Source organism: Canis lupus, chromosome X (genome assembly GCF_048164855.1).
Source record: "Canis lupus baileyi chromosome X, mCanLup2.hap1, whole genome shotgun sequence".
Classification (NCBI taxonomy): domain Eukaryota; kingdom Metazoa; phylum Chordata; class Mammalia; order Carnivora; family Canidae; genus Canis; species Canis lupus.
This window is the reverse complement of record NC_132876.1, coordinates 90,380,322-90,396,742: the sequence shown is the minus strand read 5'-3', so window position 1 is coordinate 90,396,742 and position 16,421 is coordinate 90,380,322. Positions and strand designations below refer to the sequence as shown.

The following is a 16,421-nucleotide window of genomic DNA, read 5'->3' as shown; positions in this document are numbered from 1 at the left end:
CAGGTCTCAGGGGCTCTAGGGGGCAGCCGGGAATGATGGAGCAACCTATAGGAACATGACCAGTCATTCAACGCAGTCCCTAATTCTCGGGGCCTACTATGTGCCAAGTAGTCTCCTTTGATCCTAAAGGTGGATAATTATTACCAGTCTTACAAATGAAGAAACTTACCAAGGCTCAGAGGCCATAAATAACTTGCCCCCAAGGTCACACAGCTAGTAAAAATGAGCCACGGTCAAACTCAGTCCTGGAGTTCCGGAGAGGAGCCAATTATTGGTCAAATCGTGCCATCTGAAAAATCCTCAAGAATTTCAGAAAGCTTCCCTTAGCTCTAGTACTCGAGGGCAGGATAAGAGCGTTTGACACCTATGTACCTTAGTTCACAAGGAAACCGAAGCCCAATTTCTCCTACATCCAGTAATCTCTTGGTTCACTTGAAGTCTTTCCCAATTTCCTGTGACTTCCTACACAGGAATACCCCAGTGTGAGGTCAGGGCTCCAACAAAGCCTCACTTTCCCCTCCTCCAGAAACGTAGAATAGGCAGGGGTAGGTGGGTCGCTACTGTTGGGTCTCCACAGAAAGTGCTGACTCCCGGTGCTAGGTCTGGGCCTGCCACCCTAGTTTTGCCACAGAAAGCAATAAATCAAATTATCTAGATAGAGCAAAAGCCCTTTTGGAAAGAGTGCCTCCACCTACCTTTCCTAGGGTTTTAAGGAAAAACCTCCAGGGACCAAAGTAGGGTGCGGGTAGAAACTAAGAGGTAAGTGGCTTGTAAGACGTCAGGCCCTCCTGGACTGGGGGTCCCCATAAAAGGCCAACGCCCGCGATAAGCCAAGGACTGAGTTATCTCCCATATCCCCAACTTCTCATTCCAGAAGGAAGGGGTGTGTGTGTGTATGGGGGGGGGTGTCGGGGCCTAATATCGCCAGTCGGCCCCAACCCCAGTTTCCAGATCTGCCCCAGGCTTTCGGATGCTCCGGGAACTCGGCACACCGGACGACCCAGGCTCCACAGGGCCATCTCCCGCTCGGCAGGGGGACCGGACAGTCAGCTGCCCCGGCGGGCTTTCCGGCCCCGGACCGGTGGCTCCTCCAAGAGGCCGAGGCTCCGGACGCACGAAATGGCTCCAGGAGCGACTGGGCGGGCAGGGGCCTCGGGCGCGGGAGGGATCGAGGCGATGGCGGCGCCGGGTCCTCACCCCGCTAGCCAGCCGAACACGCCCCCGCCGCCCGGCCGCCCGCCCCTGGCTCCCCGCCAGTGGCGCTCGCTCGCTCGCTCGCTCGCTCTCTTAAACTTTCCGGCGTTGGCGATCGGGCAGGGCTTCCAGCCTCCGCCCTCCCCCCACCCCTAGCTCGGTGCAGGCCCTTCCAAACCTCCGGGGAGGCGACCCCCGCCCCGGTACCGCGAGACAGAGGCCCCGGCAGACACCCTCCCCCCCTCCCCCCCTCCCCACACACACCTTGAGCCACCTGGAGCCACTCGGAGCGGGCGGCTTCCCAAAGCGATCGGCGTCCGGCCGAGCGTGGGGCTGCCGCGTCCGGGAAGGAACTCCCGCAGCCTCCAACGGTCCCGGCCTGCCCGCGGCGCGCGTGCAGTGCGCCCCACACTCGCGCGCTCCGAAAGAACTTACACCGGGGGGAGGGGGAATGGAGCAGGCGGGGCTGCGCCCCCCCCCCCTTTTTTCCTTTTTGAAACTCTTTAGTTGCAAGACTTTTGGGTGTCCCTGGCAAGGCTGCGAGAGCTCGGGTAGAACAATAGAAACAGGGGCTTGCCGGAAATGGTGCAGGAAGACCCCTATAACCCTATAAACCTCTCCTCCCCTCCTCAGTTACTATTAGCATTAAAAGACTCCAGTGCCTTCAATGCAATAGTACCTGTTTATAACTTTCACCCGCTGGGTCCCCATACCCTAAACAAGTCCCCCTCCTCACATTATGAAATCACAAGGGCAAAGATCGCTCCCAAATCTGTGACCTCGGTAAGCTCTCTGGGACTTTCACCTGCTCTGCCCCTGGCACCCCGACCTGACTCACCCCCTCCCCCAGTAGTTCCTCTGGTTTGCACCTAGACAATAAATTTAGTTTAATTTAGCTTCCGGTCTTTAATTTTAGCAGGTCTCCTTTTTGCATGCAAATCAATATGGCAATTACCATCTAAAAGCTCGCCCAGCCCCGGGTCAATGTAAATTGATCATTGTCCGCCTTCCACAAAATAACACCGGGAGTCTGTGGTGCATAATGAGATTATACTGGAAACTGTCTTTTAGATCACAAATTATATTTTATGCTGTCAGGATCTTCTAGCGGACTTCCCCGCTAGTCTAATCACAGGGAGCTGAGCCCGTGGGTGCTGAGGGGGGATGGCTGGCTCAGGGAGACGTGACTCTAAAAAATAACCATGCGAGGGACCCCCCCATTTCCAAGACCCTAGACTGGGGACAGGCACAGATGAGTTGTGCTGGGAAAGGGGGCCTTCTACAGAAACATCCCGGAAAAGCATCGTTCATTAATTCCCATGCAACACAAAGTCAGATATCCCTTCCAGAGGGATACGTTAGGGGCAACCAGCAAAAAAGCCGTCGAGCCGGGCTGGTGGGAGGGGGGAGCGGGAGGAGGAGTCTCCTGCCAAGAACTCAGCACCAAGGCGGCTTGGCTACCACCCGGGGCGCGCGGGGAGGCCGTCCTCTCCGGCCCCTGCAGCTTCTCAACCCCGCCGCCGCCACCTAGGCCCCAGCAGCGCAGCCTGCTTTGCAAACAGACGGAATCCTGCGGGCCAAGCACTCGGGCAGAGCAGCTGGGGCGGGCCTTGGCCGGCCCCGGCCTCCCCTCCCCGAACCGTGTGAGCCGACCGCCGAAGCCTCCAAGCAAGGAGAAGGTCCTTTCTCGCCGAGAGCACGGCTCCCCGCCCCTCCGCGGCCCCCAGGGCACGGGTGTGACCCTGGGGCCTAACAAAGGGCCTTCTGAGTTCGCTTCGGCCTCGGGCTGGCGGGGGGAGGGGTGGGGACCGCGGGGGGAGGGGGAGGACTCGTCGGCCGAAGCGGACCCTCGAGGTCCTCCGCCCCGCCCCGCCGCGCCGCGCCGCGCCTGGCCAGCCCGGCCGGGCCCCGCGCCCTCGAGGAAACCACCAAGGTGGCATTGTCAGGGCTGCCGTGCGCTCCCGAGGACCGTCCTGGAGTTCGGGCGGCACTGCGGCCTGCAGGCCTCCCGCCCAGCCCGCGCGGCCCAGCCCTGCCCCGCCCGACCCGGCGCGGGCTCCACCCGAGTGCGGTCTTCCCAATAAAAGCTGGAATTCCCGGCTGGGCTCAGACAAAGAGGAACCGCGGCAAATCGACGCCGCGGGCAAACCAAACCCTAGCCTAGTTTACGTGAGCGTCTGGGGTCACACAGGCGCCTACTAATCCACCCTACACAGGCCGTTCCCGCAAGGTCTCCTCCAGGAAAAAAAAAAAAAAATTAAAGCATACCAAAATGAAAGCGTACCTCCTCTTTATTCCTCCCGGGGGGCGAACTTCGCACTTCTTTCGGTTCTATCTTTATCAATCCACCAGGCTGACAGCCACATTAGCCAAACAGGACTCCAGAGCAGTGCCACCATCCATTCCCATTCCTCCTGATCCAAAGCCAAAAGCTACTCCTTTTCCTCCACCATCCATCCACTCAAGGTCAAGAATTCAACATCTCTTAGAGATCCTCTTACCTGCTCCCACACGTACCCTCTTCCCCTGCCCCAGAAGGAAAGAAAACTATAACCAGAAGTAATATTAGTGAGGGCCATCCGCCCTTAGCTAGGCCGCTTTGCCCTCAGTTTCCTTCCAGCCTACCACACAGGAGTTCCCTGTGAGTGCGTGCACGAACGTGTTGGTATGGCCCACAGCCACATGTGCCCATGTGGCTCTCACTCGGCAGGAAGGCGGAGAGTCTACGTCTGGCGTGGAGGAGTTTTTGTCATTCAGCTCGTGTATCTAAGCATGGATGTATACATATGAATGCTTTTTGTGTTTCCAAGTGACCCTCTTCACACCTTTAAATGGGCTTTTGTCTCTGGTAGGCATTTACAGAAATTCTGCCCCAGTTTCCAGCTCAACAAAGTCTGGGATTTTCTCTTAGAATATCACTATAGGTCTCTGTATTTGCATATCCGTGTTTACATTCCTCTCGGCCAGTTCTTTATCTCTTATGTATCTCTTGTTCCATGTGGGCATCAGAGCCCAAGTGTCTTGATTTGTCTCAGCACATGTCATGCAGGCGCACATCTTAATCTGAGCATTCCGGTCTAGCTCCTACACCTCCCCACTACTTACATTCTTGCGTTGCCAGTAATGTGTGGCCCATTCCCAGGCTAGACCAATATGGGTTTGCAGTTTAAATATAACCAGAGGATCCCCTGGACCACAAACCCTAAAAGGAAAAGGATGGGGAAGGAGACAGAGGTGTATTAACTAATGATTTATTTATATATAGGGGAACCCACCCACCAATTTCAACCTCTAGAAAGAACTAGACCACCACCTGCGAAGTTATGTTAAATTTGGAGATTCAATGTCGACCTCACATACGTGAATGCGAATGATCAATCTTGCACACATCCCTAGCCAACTCCTATTTAGCAGCTGTCCCCTTGCACATATCTGATTGTAACTCCCCACAAGTTCATGGTTAAAGTGCATCTATTTATACAGACAACTCAAAGACCTCTTTGCTGTCTCCCACGCATACCTGTATACCCTGGCCTGACATTTCAGCCTCAAGTCTTCCATCTGCAGCAGTCTTGGTCAGAGGCCCCACCCCACTACGGCTCTGAGCCTCTGAGCCGACCTTCCCATTACTAGACCGTCCACATGAATTCTCTCTGGGAGGTCTAGATCTTAATCTCCCAAACTCAGTTCCTTAAGTGAGGGTGCACACTGGGTGTTCACGCCTCCCTCCCCGTTGAAAAGTCCTAGGTCAAAGTAGATCACCTAGCAGCTGCATTTGGTTTGTCGAAGAATCGAGTCCAATGCACCAGGATGTGAGCGTGCAAGCACAGAAGAGAAAGGAAAACCTTAGGCCTAAACTCCTGCCCCGCCTCCCCCTCCGGGGGGGGGGGGGGGCTAGTCTGCCTTCAGGAATTTCTACTAGGATCTTTGTCCCCTCCCCCATCACACTCCCCCATTGCCTTTAAAGGGTTAAGAGAAATCCTCACTGCCTTCCCTCCACCCCGCTCACAGGGCCCGCAGGCTTGCTCGCTCACTCGCTGCTCACGGGAGTCTGCCGCCGCCTCCGCGGCCCGCCCCCCCCTTTCCCGTCCTTCAGCCGGGAGGGAGCCTGCATGCCTGTCTAGACCGATCTATCACAGGCACACCAACAACACCCGCGAGAGCACGGAGACCCTGCACAGGTCCCCCTGCTCGCACGGTTCCCGGCGGACAGAACCCGGGGAGCGTGACCGCGCCTGCGGGGTGGGGGTGGGAGCCGACGGGCGCGGGCCGCCCCGAGCGCACCGCGGGTTCTCGCCGGCCCTGGCCTCGGCCCCCGGCGCTCCCGCCAGCCCGGCTGCCGGGGCAGTCACAGCTCTGCGCGCTGGGCAGTCCTATTTTTATCTTGTCTAATCCCAAACTGGGCGGGGAGCACAGGCGTCGTGCTTAGAGAACAAGAGATAGGCGAGGGAGGCGGGGAGGAGCAGCCAGGCAGCGACGCGAGCAGGAGCGAGTTAAAGACACAGTCGAGGCGACCGAGACCAGGAAGAAAGAGCGGGCTGCGCGGGCCTCGCGGCGCCGCACGCAACGCGCAGCCCGGCGAAGTTACACTCGCCTCTCCCCACCCCTTGCTGCCGGTCCCTCCCCACTTCCCAGCCGCGCTCTCCGAAGCCCGGGCCGCGGGGCTCCGGCCTGTGTGGGAGGCAGAGGCCCGGCCGGCCCTGCAAAGGGCTAGGGAGAATCGCTAATGAGCTGTGCGGCCCATTGATCCGGAGAACACTTCCTAATTAACTCTCAGTCACCTACTGGTGACAGCGCCTCAAAGGACAGCGCTGGGGCCGTGCGAGCCCCAGCCCCGACCTGCCTGCCGAGCGCCTGGCGCCCGAACCCGCGCGCTCCCCTAACTACCCCAGGCAATCCCGGCGAGGGGCGGCGGATACCCGCACGCTGAAGGCCAGCCTCGCATTAAACCTGGACGGCATATTAATCACCGCCATCCTCCCCTCCCGTTCCTCCACGCGGTGAAATCGTGCCCCAAATAAACACGCGAACCGACACTGCAAAGCCCAGACCAGATAACAGGTCGGGGGTGGAGTGGGAAGGGTCGAGAAGCGAACGTATTCTCCAAGTGCCCACGTACAGAAGTCTCCGAAGCCGACAATTAAAATGCCTTACACACAAGCAATTCCTTTGGCAAAACCGAATCCAACACCTCGTAAGGATTGATTTCGACCCGCGGTGTCCGTTTCCAGTGCCACAGGAAGTGTCAGATGGCTAGAAATACCCAACTCTGTCTGCGTTCGCCACCCACTACCTTCTGGGGTGGGCCATTTCCTCCCTGTTTTCACTTCCAGGCCGTTTTTAAGGATTTTTCGACAAGAAGCTACCCTTACCCCCAAATACCACTACTCCCCTCCCCTAGCCTTCTCTTAAAAAAAAAAAAAAAAAAAAAAAAAAAAAGATAAGAAAAAAGAGAAAAGGAAAAAAAAAAACAGCTAAAACCCTGAGCTGTCTGGTCTAGACACAGGGAGTCTGTGTGAATACCTATTTGAAGCGCGCTGGTTTCTTTTTAAGGTTTGTTTTTAAATACACATAACCCTCCCCCCTTCCTTCGCTCTTCAATTCCCCCAACCCCCACCCTTCAGACGCCGGCGGCGCGCGCCCTCGCGCGCAGGCACTCACAGCCTCTAGCTGGAGATCGCGACTTTCTGGAAAAGATTCATTAACGGCAAATTAAGCCTCGCCCGGCCTCGGCCTACACGCGGCCAGAACCCGCCGTCACAGGGACCCGGGGAAGTGCCCACTGGAAAGTGCGAGCGGCGGGAAGCCCGCCGGGACCACGCGTGCCTTGAGCCGCCCTGCTCCGCACACGGCGCCCCAGGGCTTGCTTGGTAAACAGCAGGCGCACGTCGCCGCCGCCCTGAGCCCCCGAGTTGGCGGAGGCTCTGCGGCGCAGCGGCCCGCCCGCTCCGAGCGCGAGCCCCGCGGCGCGGTGGCGGCGCCTCGCCCTCCCCGCCTCGGCGAGGATCGCGCCCCGGGTGCGCAAGTTCCTCTTCGCCCTCAGCCTCTGCGCCGCACGCCCTCCGAGTGGGACCAACTTCCTCCGGCCGCAAACACGCACACGCCCAACCAGCTTCCCCACTAGACTCCCCGCTGCCGGGTGGAGGACCCAGGTCTCGCCCCCCCACCCCCGCCCGAGCCCACCCTTCCCGCCGCCGCCCCCGCCCAATCTACCCCCCGCCCCCGGGGGCTCACAACTTAAAACCTACCCCGCAACGTCGGAGAGGGCGTGGGGGTGGGAGGGAGTCGCGGATTATAATTTCAGAAGAACATTTAAAAAACAAAGCGTCTGACCTGGCGGGCGGACGGGCCGAGTCGGAACCCCCTCGCTCGGCTCAGCTCGGCTCGATTTCCTAGTAGTTTCTTTTCTTTCCTTTTTTTTTTTAATCCACGTGATTCGCGCTTTGGGGCAAGCCAAGAAAAAACCCGGGACTCCCCTCTCGAGTTGCGCGGCGGCGGCGGCAGGTCGAGCTCGGCTCGGCCCGGGGCGCCCGCCACACACCCTCGCGCACGCACACGCCGTCGTTCCACTAGGAGGAACGACCGGCCCCTGGAGAGGCGAGACGAGGCGGCGGTGGCTGGGGGTTTTTACAGTTCTTTCCCGAGTCGAAAAAGAAAGCAGACGGGAACCCGCCGCCCTCCCCTTCCTGCTCGCGAGCTAACGCCGAGCCGAGCTTCCCAGCTTCCAGCCCAGCTGCCCCCCCCTCCCGCGCCCGACTCGCGGCGCTCGCCGGCGACCGCGCTCCCGCGCACACAGGCACACACAGGCTGCAAACTTCCACTCCGCGAACTCCCTGGTCTCCTCCCAGCCCCCGGGGAAGCGGCAGGTCCCCTCGCCGCGCCCCTCCCTCCCCGGTGCCCACGCGGGGCCGCTTAGGCTGGCTGCATTTTTAATAACTTACAGCTAGGAGATAAAAACGAAAGCGAGCCAAGCAGCCAAAGGGAAGCGCGAGGCGAAAGCTTCGAGCTCCACGGGGTACGCGAGAGTGTCGGAGGAGCAACCAGCAGCGGGCGGGGGCCCCGAGGGAGGGGGCCGACTGCAGCCCGCGGCGCGCCCGCCCGCCCGCCCGCGCGGCCTCCCCGGGGAAAGGTGTTCGGAGCACTGACCTGAAATCCCCGGCCGGGGAGTGAGCAGGGAGCCTGCGATCCGGCGCTTTGAAGTTTTACCCCCGAGCAGAGTCGAGGCGGCGAGGAGGAGCAAGGGGCGGATGGCTGGGTGGGGAGAGGTGTGCGGGGTCGGAGGAAAGTCGGGAGGCGACGTTAGCGAGCGGAGAAGGAGCCGAGCCGGGGAAGCGCGGCGAGCAGCAAAGTTTGCCGTCCCCGGCTGCCCGCAGCCCGCTCGCGGCGCCGCGCTCGCTCGTCTCCCTCGCCGTCTGCTGCCAGCCGGCTGCCCTCGGGGTCGGCCCCGCCGAGGGGTGGGCTCTGGGCCGGGTGGGGGCGGGGCGGGGCGGGGCGGGCTCAAAGCCTCCGGGCAGGTGGCGACGGCCCCGCGCGATCCTCCGGGCTCCCGGGGCTGGGCCGGGTTCGACCGGGCTCAGCAGCTCCCGCGCCGCCGCTGCTGCCGCCCGCGCTCCGGCAGGAGCCCCAGCGCCATGTTGACGGATCGCCGCGAGCGCCCGCTCGGGTTGGGTGTATGTGAGTGTGTGAGTGTGTGTGTGTGTGTGCGTGTGTGAGAGAGAGTGTGTTGGCCAAGTCGTCCCTGCGCGGCGACAGCGCGGCTTGGGCTCCCCGCCCGGCGGCTCGCGGGCTCCCCCTCCGCCGCCGCCGCCGCCGCCGCCCGCCTCGCTCCCGCTCTCGGTCGCGGTCTGGGCTCCGGCGCGTCTCCCCCGCAGCCGCCGAGCTCGGCCCGCGTTCAGCGAGGAGCGTAGCTCTGCCTCACCTTGCCGCTGGGAGCCCGGGCTCCGTCTGCCGCCGCACGCCGCGATCCCAACGCGTCCCCCTCCCCGGTTCCCTCCTCTTCCTCCTCCCCCTCCCTCCGCCCGCCCGCCCGCCCTCCCTCCCTCCCTCCCTCCCTCCCAGCAGCCGCCTCCCCTCCCCCCGCAGGCGCAGCGCTCGGGCGACAGCCGCCCGCCCGCCGCCGCCGCCGCCGCCTCCAGCTCTCGCAAGTTTGAGCTCCCCCAGCCTCCGCTCACCCTCCGCTGCGGCGCCTCGGCGGTGGGGTTGCGGAGGGGTGATTCCCCGGGAAAGGTCTGCCCGAGTTTCCCCAGCCGTCATCGATTCCCGGCCAGGCGCGTCTCGCCTCTCTGGGTCCGGAGCCCCGGACCACTTGGGTGGCTCTCCCCCTCGCCCCTCGCCCTCCCCTCCCCCGCTCGGACCGAGTTGGCTGCGCACACCCGGCCCGGGCGCGCGTCCTGGACGAGCCAGAGACCGGCTCGGGCGGCGGCGGCGAGGGCGGCCCGCTGATCCCGAGCAGAGGGGATGGGGGGCGGCGGGGGCGGCTCTCCCAGCCGCGCGCCGAGACTCCCCTCGCTACCCAGAAGGCCAGTGGAGGACCGCAATTACCATAAAGCGCCTCGCACTCAGCGCAGCCAAAGCTGTCAAACCCCAGCGGCTGCCGCCGCTGCCTCCTCTCGTCACCAGCGCTGCGCTCTCCCGCTCGCGCGTCCCCTCCGAGACCCAGCAGAGCCTGGCGGGTGCGCGTCGGCGCCCACCCTCGCCCACAGTCGCCCCCTCCTTCTGGAGGAGCCCTTGCCCGATTCGGCGTCCAGAGCTACCTGGAAACACCGCGCCGGGCCCCGGTGGCCGTTCTGCCCGAACTCCGCACCCGAGTTCCCCGGACGTCTCAATTGTGTGGGAATTGTTTGGAGAGACGTGGGGCGGGGGTTGGGGAAGGCAGTCAGTGGGGCACAAGGAAGCGGGGGTGGGGGCGGCAGGGGAGCGGAGATCCGCCAGGATTTCTCCCCGGTCACAGGCATTTCATAGTCTGCACCTCAGCTGGTTGGAGGCTCCGTCCTGGCCCCTCACCCCGGCCTCGAGAGATTATCTCCCGCGTTTTATTTTCCTTGGCAGGGAGCAACTTTTGGCTTACACCGTTCGCCCCATAAATTTCCACTCGGTAACGTCGTGCTGATCGGTGCTCGGCGGCGGCGTACAGCCTGCGCCCGCAGCAGTTCAATTCAATTGACACGTATTGAGCTTCTCCAGCGCACCCGGCGCGGCGCTGGCCGCGGGGGGAGGGCGGGGGCCGGCGGGCGGGAGGGGGAGGCGGGGAGGCGAGGTTCCGGCCTCCCCGGAGCGCAGAGCCTCTGGGGCGAGCGGTGAAGCCCCAGTTCGTGAAGCTGGCGGGAAGGGGTGGGAGTGGGGGAGGGGTGTTCCGGCCTAGCCGCACCCAGACCGCGGGCCCGGACCTCGCGGCAAAAGGTGATCCGACTCGGCTCTTCGCTAGAGTCTTTTTATGCTGGGGGTGGGGGAAGTCTCTTTCTGCCTAAGGACAAGATGGTGCAGGCTCGATGAGAACATCAATCCGAAATGGAGGTAGCTTGTAAATCCACACGGAAAGTTTTAAAATATCCTGGAGTGTCTCCATGCCAAAAATAATCAAAAGCATCTCAAGTTGATTACGAAGTCAAGGTCAAGGCCAAAATCAGCTCTAGCTAGCAGAGCCCTTTTAAAAATTAGACTTAATACTGACTGCGGGACCGGTGTTAGGTGCGATGTTATTTATTCTGTTTTAGTTCTCAGTACATAGTTATAAAAACAGCCCTTTTCAAAGCAGAAGTGAAACATCTCTACCGTTTGAAACCCGAAACTTCGGGCAGAATTAAATCTTCATGCTCCAGAGCTGCTTGTAACAACTGATGTAAAAGACAGGCAGGCAAGTGCCCCCCGAGAACAGTGCCCGGCCCTGCCGGGCTGCCACCACTTCCAGGACCCGCGCCGGCATAATGGAATGCACGCCTTTTTCTTCCCGGTTTTTCTGGAGGTGGATGTCTCTGAAAGCTAACCCACACATTTTTTTAATCTCCGGTAACAAGCAGAAAGACACCTGGACTATTATGCTGTAAAGCTATTTTTTATAAAGACATTTTAGGGCCAGACATTAAAAGTTATTAGACTGAACGCATGCGAGTTACAGACACAGCTGGAGAAAGGGCCTCTGGTTGTGTGTTGTAGCAACATTTCTTTTTGAAGCGACTCCTTTTATTCAAAACAAGTCTAAAATAACCAGGAAGGCTGAAGTTGGGTATTTGTGGAGAAACTCTCTGAACGTGGTTCCAGGCGAGGAGGCCGCCGTGCCACTGTGGGCCACGCAGGAGAGCTGGCCTGAGTGAGTGTGGAGCTGTGCCAGGCTCTTCCGGCTGGGTTAGGCTGCCGCAGAGACCCTGGCACCGTGCCCGGCCACCTTCTCTCCCCTTCCCATGCCTCCCCAACTCTCCCCCCAGGCATAGGCTTTTCCCGGAGTTAAGAGTTGCATGTAACCGTCCAGAACTTTTGGAAAATCCAGGAACTAAGCGAGACACGGAGCCTGCTGCCTCTCAGAATCCTGCGGCCTCCTGGGGCTGCTGACAAAGGGGCCTGTTTGTCTAACTTTAAAAGTCCCAGAGTTAAAATGAATTGGGGGGGGGGGGTGCGGTGCTGTAAATGCGAGGGGGCCGAGAGGAGGGCTGACTGTGGGAGAAATTTGATGCTGGAGACAAACAGGCCAGTAAATTTGCCTTTGACGTAATTTGCAGCGTTCACCCCCCCCACCCCGACTTTTTTTTTTAAGGAGCCTGGCCTCCCTGGTATCCCCGTGCAGGCTGGTGGGATTAAAGGGTTTCGCTTCCATCTCTGAGGGATACATTTTCCAACTCTGTGGGATTTTAAAAATATCTTATTAAGGGAGTCCTAAGAGGCATGAGTGTGTGTGTGGGGAGGGTGGTTCGTGACTCACTGGGAATTAAAATGTGAGATTTTCTGGAGGTGCTCTAAGGCAGGGGAGGGTTGGGAGTTTACACCTATTGGCCCGGTTAGTTGGAATCGGTCCAGGGAGGAGGAGAAGAAAGCTCACACAGGGCAGTCCCATCCTGTGTCTCCATTCAGGAATGGGCTCCAGGAGCTTGGGGGACACCTCGGGGCCTGCAGAGTATTAGGGAAGCCAGGGCCTTCCTGGGCTTCCTCCTCCCCCTGCCCTCCCAGGAGTCCCCCAGGAGCTGACCTGGGGGTCAGGCCGCTCTACCCAGCACTCAGCAAGGGAAGGATTTCAATGAAAGCAGAGGAGGAGGCGGAGAGAGGCAGTGAGTGAGCAAGGGAGGGGAGGCAGCACGAGCAGTGGAGAAAGAAAGAAATGGGCTCAGAAAGGAGAGGTGTGGAGCCACCCCTCTCCCACCCACCTCTTGTCCCCTCGGAAGGGTCTCAGAACAGATGGCTCAACCTCAGGCTCTCAGGCACTTCTCTGCTTGCAGATTCTATCCTGGTTCTGCAACGATGTAAGCAGGTTGGTGCCTCAGAGAGCAGGCCTGGAGCCTGGCCACCCTTTTTGGCCCAGGCCGATAGTGCAAGACCTGCCAGGGTCCCTTCAACCACCCCCCTGAGGCCTGGAGAAAGGCCCCGCATCCCCCGGTGAGGTCCTTACCTGGAACTGGGTGAACTCTGGGGTTCCAGCATTGTGGGTGCAGTTCATTTGTAACATATGTGTATGATCTAAAGCATAAAGCTCTGTAGACCCCTGGTGAGGCTCTTCAGAGGCTGTTCTCCCATTTATACCACTGATTATTGTAATAGGTGGGATCTGGGTGATCACAGATAATGTATTTTTACTTCATATGGTGTGAGCTAGCCCCTTAATGGTAACTATTTTAAACAACACACCACACCGACACCCATACTAATAGTCTTCCCTGGTTACTTTGTAAAAGAATTCTGGGCTTACCCAGCTGCCCTGAGAAGATTCATTAGCCTATCCCCTCCAACCCAGGGGCATCCTCCTTCCAGGGATTTCAGTCATCCAGAAACATCTAAAGGTAACTGCTTTCCATGGCAGAAGTCTGCTAGATTTAGGGGTCGGTGGCCAGGTTGAAGACGGCTGTTTTTTCTGCCTAGCCTTTGAGGGGTTATTGGGCCTTTGGGGGAGGAGGGTCCAAGAGGCAGGCCCAACGTGATAGCACCAACTGTCTCTTGGAATTTTTGGTCGGGGCTCTATTAGTGTCAGGCTCTGAGCTCAAACCGAGGCATCCGCGAGTGAGCTGCCCTTTAGTTTACACTGAGGGTTTCCCTGGGTAGATGGGTGTCGGCTTATTGCGCATAAATACCGGCGGCTTCAGGGAAACCTTGGCTAGAGCTCCACCTGGCCCCAGCTTAAGCGCCTTCGATGGTGCCTCGCTGGACCAGATGCTCCTGCAGATAAACCTGGACGACCCGTCCCGCCCTGGCTGCTTACCTAGCAAGGGGCCTCCGGCTCCTATTTTACCGGGCTGGGGGCAGTGAGTGGGAACCACGGAGTGGGGAGCAGGGTGGGGGAGAACCACCAACTCTTCCCTTGGGGACCCGGCAGGCTGGCTTTCCTCTCCAGCCAGTCTGTATCCAGCTTCCTTCCTCCACTCCCGGGGGTCATCAGCGGAAACGCATCACAGGGAGCCCAAGCCCCTTCGAGGGCACCACCTGGGGACTGGTGGGATCAGGAAGGCTCCACCAGCCCCTCCCTCAGGGCAGAAAGGGAGTACCGCCCAGCAAATGGAAGTGCGGTGCTCATTGGTCTCTGAAAATCTCTGAGGCCCCCCGCAAAGTCGGGCGCAGAGGTGAGTGGCGCGGGTGGTTGCCTCGGGAAGGTCAGCCAGGAGCAAAGCTGGGGGCCAGCGCAAGGCTGGGGATTCCACTTGGCCTAATGCATGGCACTTTTTTACCCTCTCCCATTCCCCCTCCGGCCCACTCTGCTCTGCTCTCGCCCGGAGGGGGCCCCTCCCGGTCTCTGCGACCCCAGTGCGTTAGCAGCCGCGCAACCCCTGGCTGGGAGTGCGGGGGGAGGGGGGCGCAGGGTGGTTTGTGTTGCGAGGCCTGACAGAACCTTCTGTGTGCGGCGGAGGGAGGAGGCTAATGCATAATGCACAGCGCCTGGAAGCCCGGCCATTAGCGGCCTGTCGGTGACACAGACAAACGACTGAGAGAGAGGGAGGAGATCCAGCTCGCTCTGGAGTTTAAATATACCAGCGTGGAGGGGAAACGCCATGATTTAAAAGTGTGTGTTTGCAGACACTCGCATATATTTTAATGATTTCCAGCAGGCCGTGCATCCCAGTCTTGCATCCCCCTCCCCAAAAGGGGGATGTATATGGGGAGGAGGAATGAAGGCAGAGTGAGAGGCCTCAACCCAAGACCCACCGCCGGCTTTTGAGACAAGAAGGGAAGGAGAAATTGGTAAACGCAGCACCAAGAAAGCAAGGCCTAGGGAAAGCCACAAGCCCAAGGCCATCCCCAGAATTTTTTTTTTTTTAATCTGGCCATCGAAGCCTTCCATCCCAGACTGGACCCTCTTCGTAGTACTAGAAAGGCTTGGGAGAAAGAATAAATCCTGTCACCCTTGTCCCCCCTCCCAAGCGCCCACATTTTGAATCTTCCTTTTCCACTGACAATCCAGAGACCTCCTTCCTCCCCGTTTAACACACCAGTGTTTTTTAGCAATTAAGGCGAGAAGGGGGTGGGGATAAAGATAAGCCAATTTTTTTTCCGCCATGCAAGTGTGAAAGATAAGATAACGCTAAGCTGGGGCAAAGCGGCTGCTTACAACCTCCCCTCAGCGATTTTGATCGGTCACTTCTTATCTCGCAAAAATGCTCCTTTCGAAAACTGCATCAAAAAAAAAAAAAAAAGGCAAGAAAGAAAAAGGCCGAGGGAAAGCATTTTCATTTGGAAGTGACATTTAAAACCCACCTCCTCTACACCAGCAACCCCTTCTTGATCCGTGGGGCTCCCCAGGAAAAGTCGCACCTTGACTACAGGGTTTCAGGCTTTCTCGTGAGGGGGGGCAGGATTACTAGTGTAATTAGGTTGAATAAAACCAAGGATGCGTGAGTTGGATTTATCCTGCATCCAACCCCAAGCTTGCAGCCGGGTTTTCTTCTCTTAGTTGCTGACCAGTGTTTGTGTTTCTCCATCGCGTTCGCGTGTTGAAACTAAACAGCTAGTTATATTTGGGAGGGTCATATAACTATGTCAACACTACGTGGTTGTTAATGCGAAATAATAAGAAACTCTGCTGGTTTTTGCAGGCCCCTGTAAAGGAAGGAAAAGGTATCATGCACCCCAGAACCCGAGAACTCTCAGCCCCACCGCACTCTCTGGGAGTTTGATAAAAATCCTCCCCACCCACCCTCCCGCACAAATATATTAAAAAGGGGTTTTCGGAAGATTTCGTATTTGTTTAGGGAGGTTTCGGTATTGAACTCCAAGCCCGGGGGGGGGGGGGTGGCCTGTAAACTGCCCCTCTCCCCATCCAGGGCACGGGCTCCAGATCGCCAACATCAGGGCGGGCGCCCCAGGCCGAGTGGCTGAGCCTCCGTGCCCACCTCCGGCTTAGAGCTCCAAGGCTCCAGCCACTTCACCCCCCATCCCGGGTTCGCGCCTCGGCGCTGGATGCACACGGAGTCTGCCCCCTCCGGGCCAGGCTGCGCGACCTAAAGCCCGGGGCCGGCCGCGGCCGGATTGTCCCCCGGGGAGCCGAAACCGCCGAGCGGGGAAACCCCTCCTCTCGCCCTTCCCCGAAAAGCCTGGCCGCGGCGTAGGCGCCGAGCTGAGCGGGCATCCGCTGACAGCCGGGCCTCACGTAAGGCCTACACGCGTCCCATTAGTCAGCCTGAGTTCCCCTCGGGCGAGCCGTCTGGCGCGGCCCCAAGGCCGGGCGCGGGCGGGGAGGGGTGCGGGGCCGCAGCGAGCCGGGACCGGGGCGGGGGCGCGGGCTCTGCGGGACCCGACCGGGCTCGGTTCCGCGTTCCTGGGCCCGCGGGTAAGCTGAGCCGCCGGGGCAGGCCGCTCCCTAGCTGGCGCCGAGGCGCCGAGCTGCGCTTCACGTGCCCGCCATATCAGCGGCGGCGGCGGCGGCGGCGGCGGCGAGGAGAGGGGGCAGGGAGGCGCGCCGCAGCTCCCGCGGGGTCCCCGGCCCCCGCCTCCCCCTCCGCGCTGGGGGCTGGGCCGGGACCACTCCGCAGCCCCCGTCCCCGCTCCCGACAGGGAGCGGGGCTGCCAGATGCCAGGAGGCTGCTAGGGCGCTGCTCCGA

The 16,421-nt window shown here is 59.9% G+C and overlaps 1 protein-coding gene across 11 annotated transcripts in view; it reads right to left on the bottom strand.

The window, feature by feature from the left end:
* The window catches only part of BCOR (BCL6 corepressor), a 114,246-nt gene that overhangs the window by 35,220 nt on the left and 62,605 nt on the right, over nucleotides 1–16,421 (bottom strand). For 5 of the 11 annotated variants that reach the window (XM_072817592.1, XM_072817595.1, XM_072817594.1 and 2 more), the window contains exon 1: nucleotides 8,341–8,633. The exons of 2 other annotated variants lie outside the window; for them this stretch is intronic. The gene's annotated coding sequence lies outside the window, so the exon portion shown is untranslated. Of the gene's footprint in view, nucleotides 1–7,527; nucleotides 7,790–8,340; nucleotides 8,635–9,112; nucleotides 9,192–16,421 lie in introns of those variants that run through there. 4 more of the 11 variants (XM_072817587.1, XM_072817593.1, XM_072817588.1 and 1 more) reach the window with 3 other exon arrangements.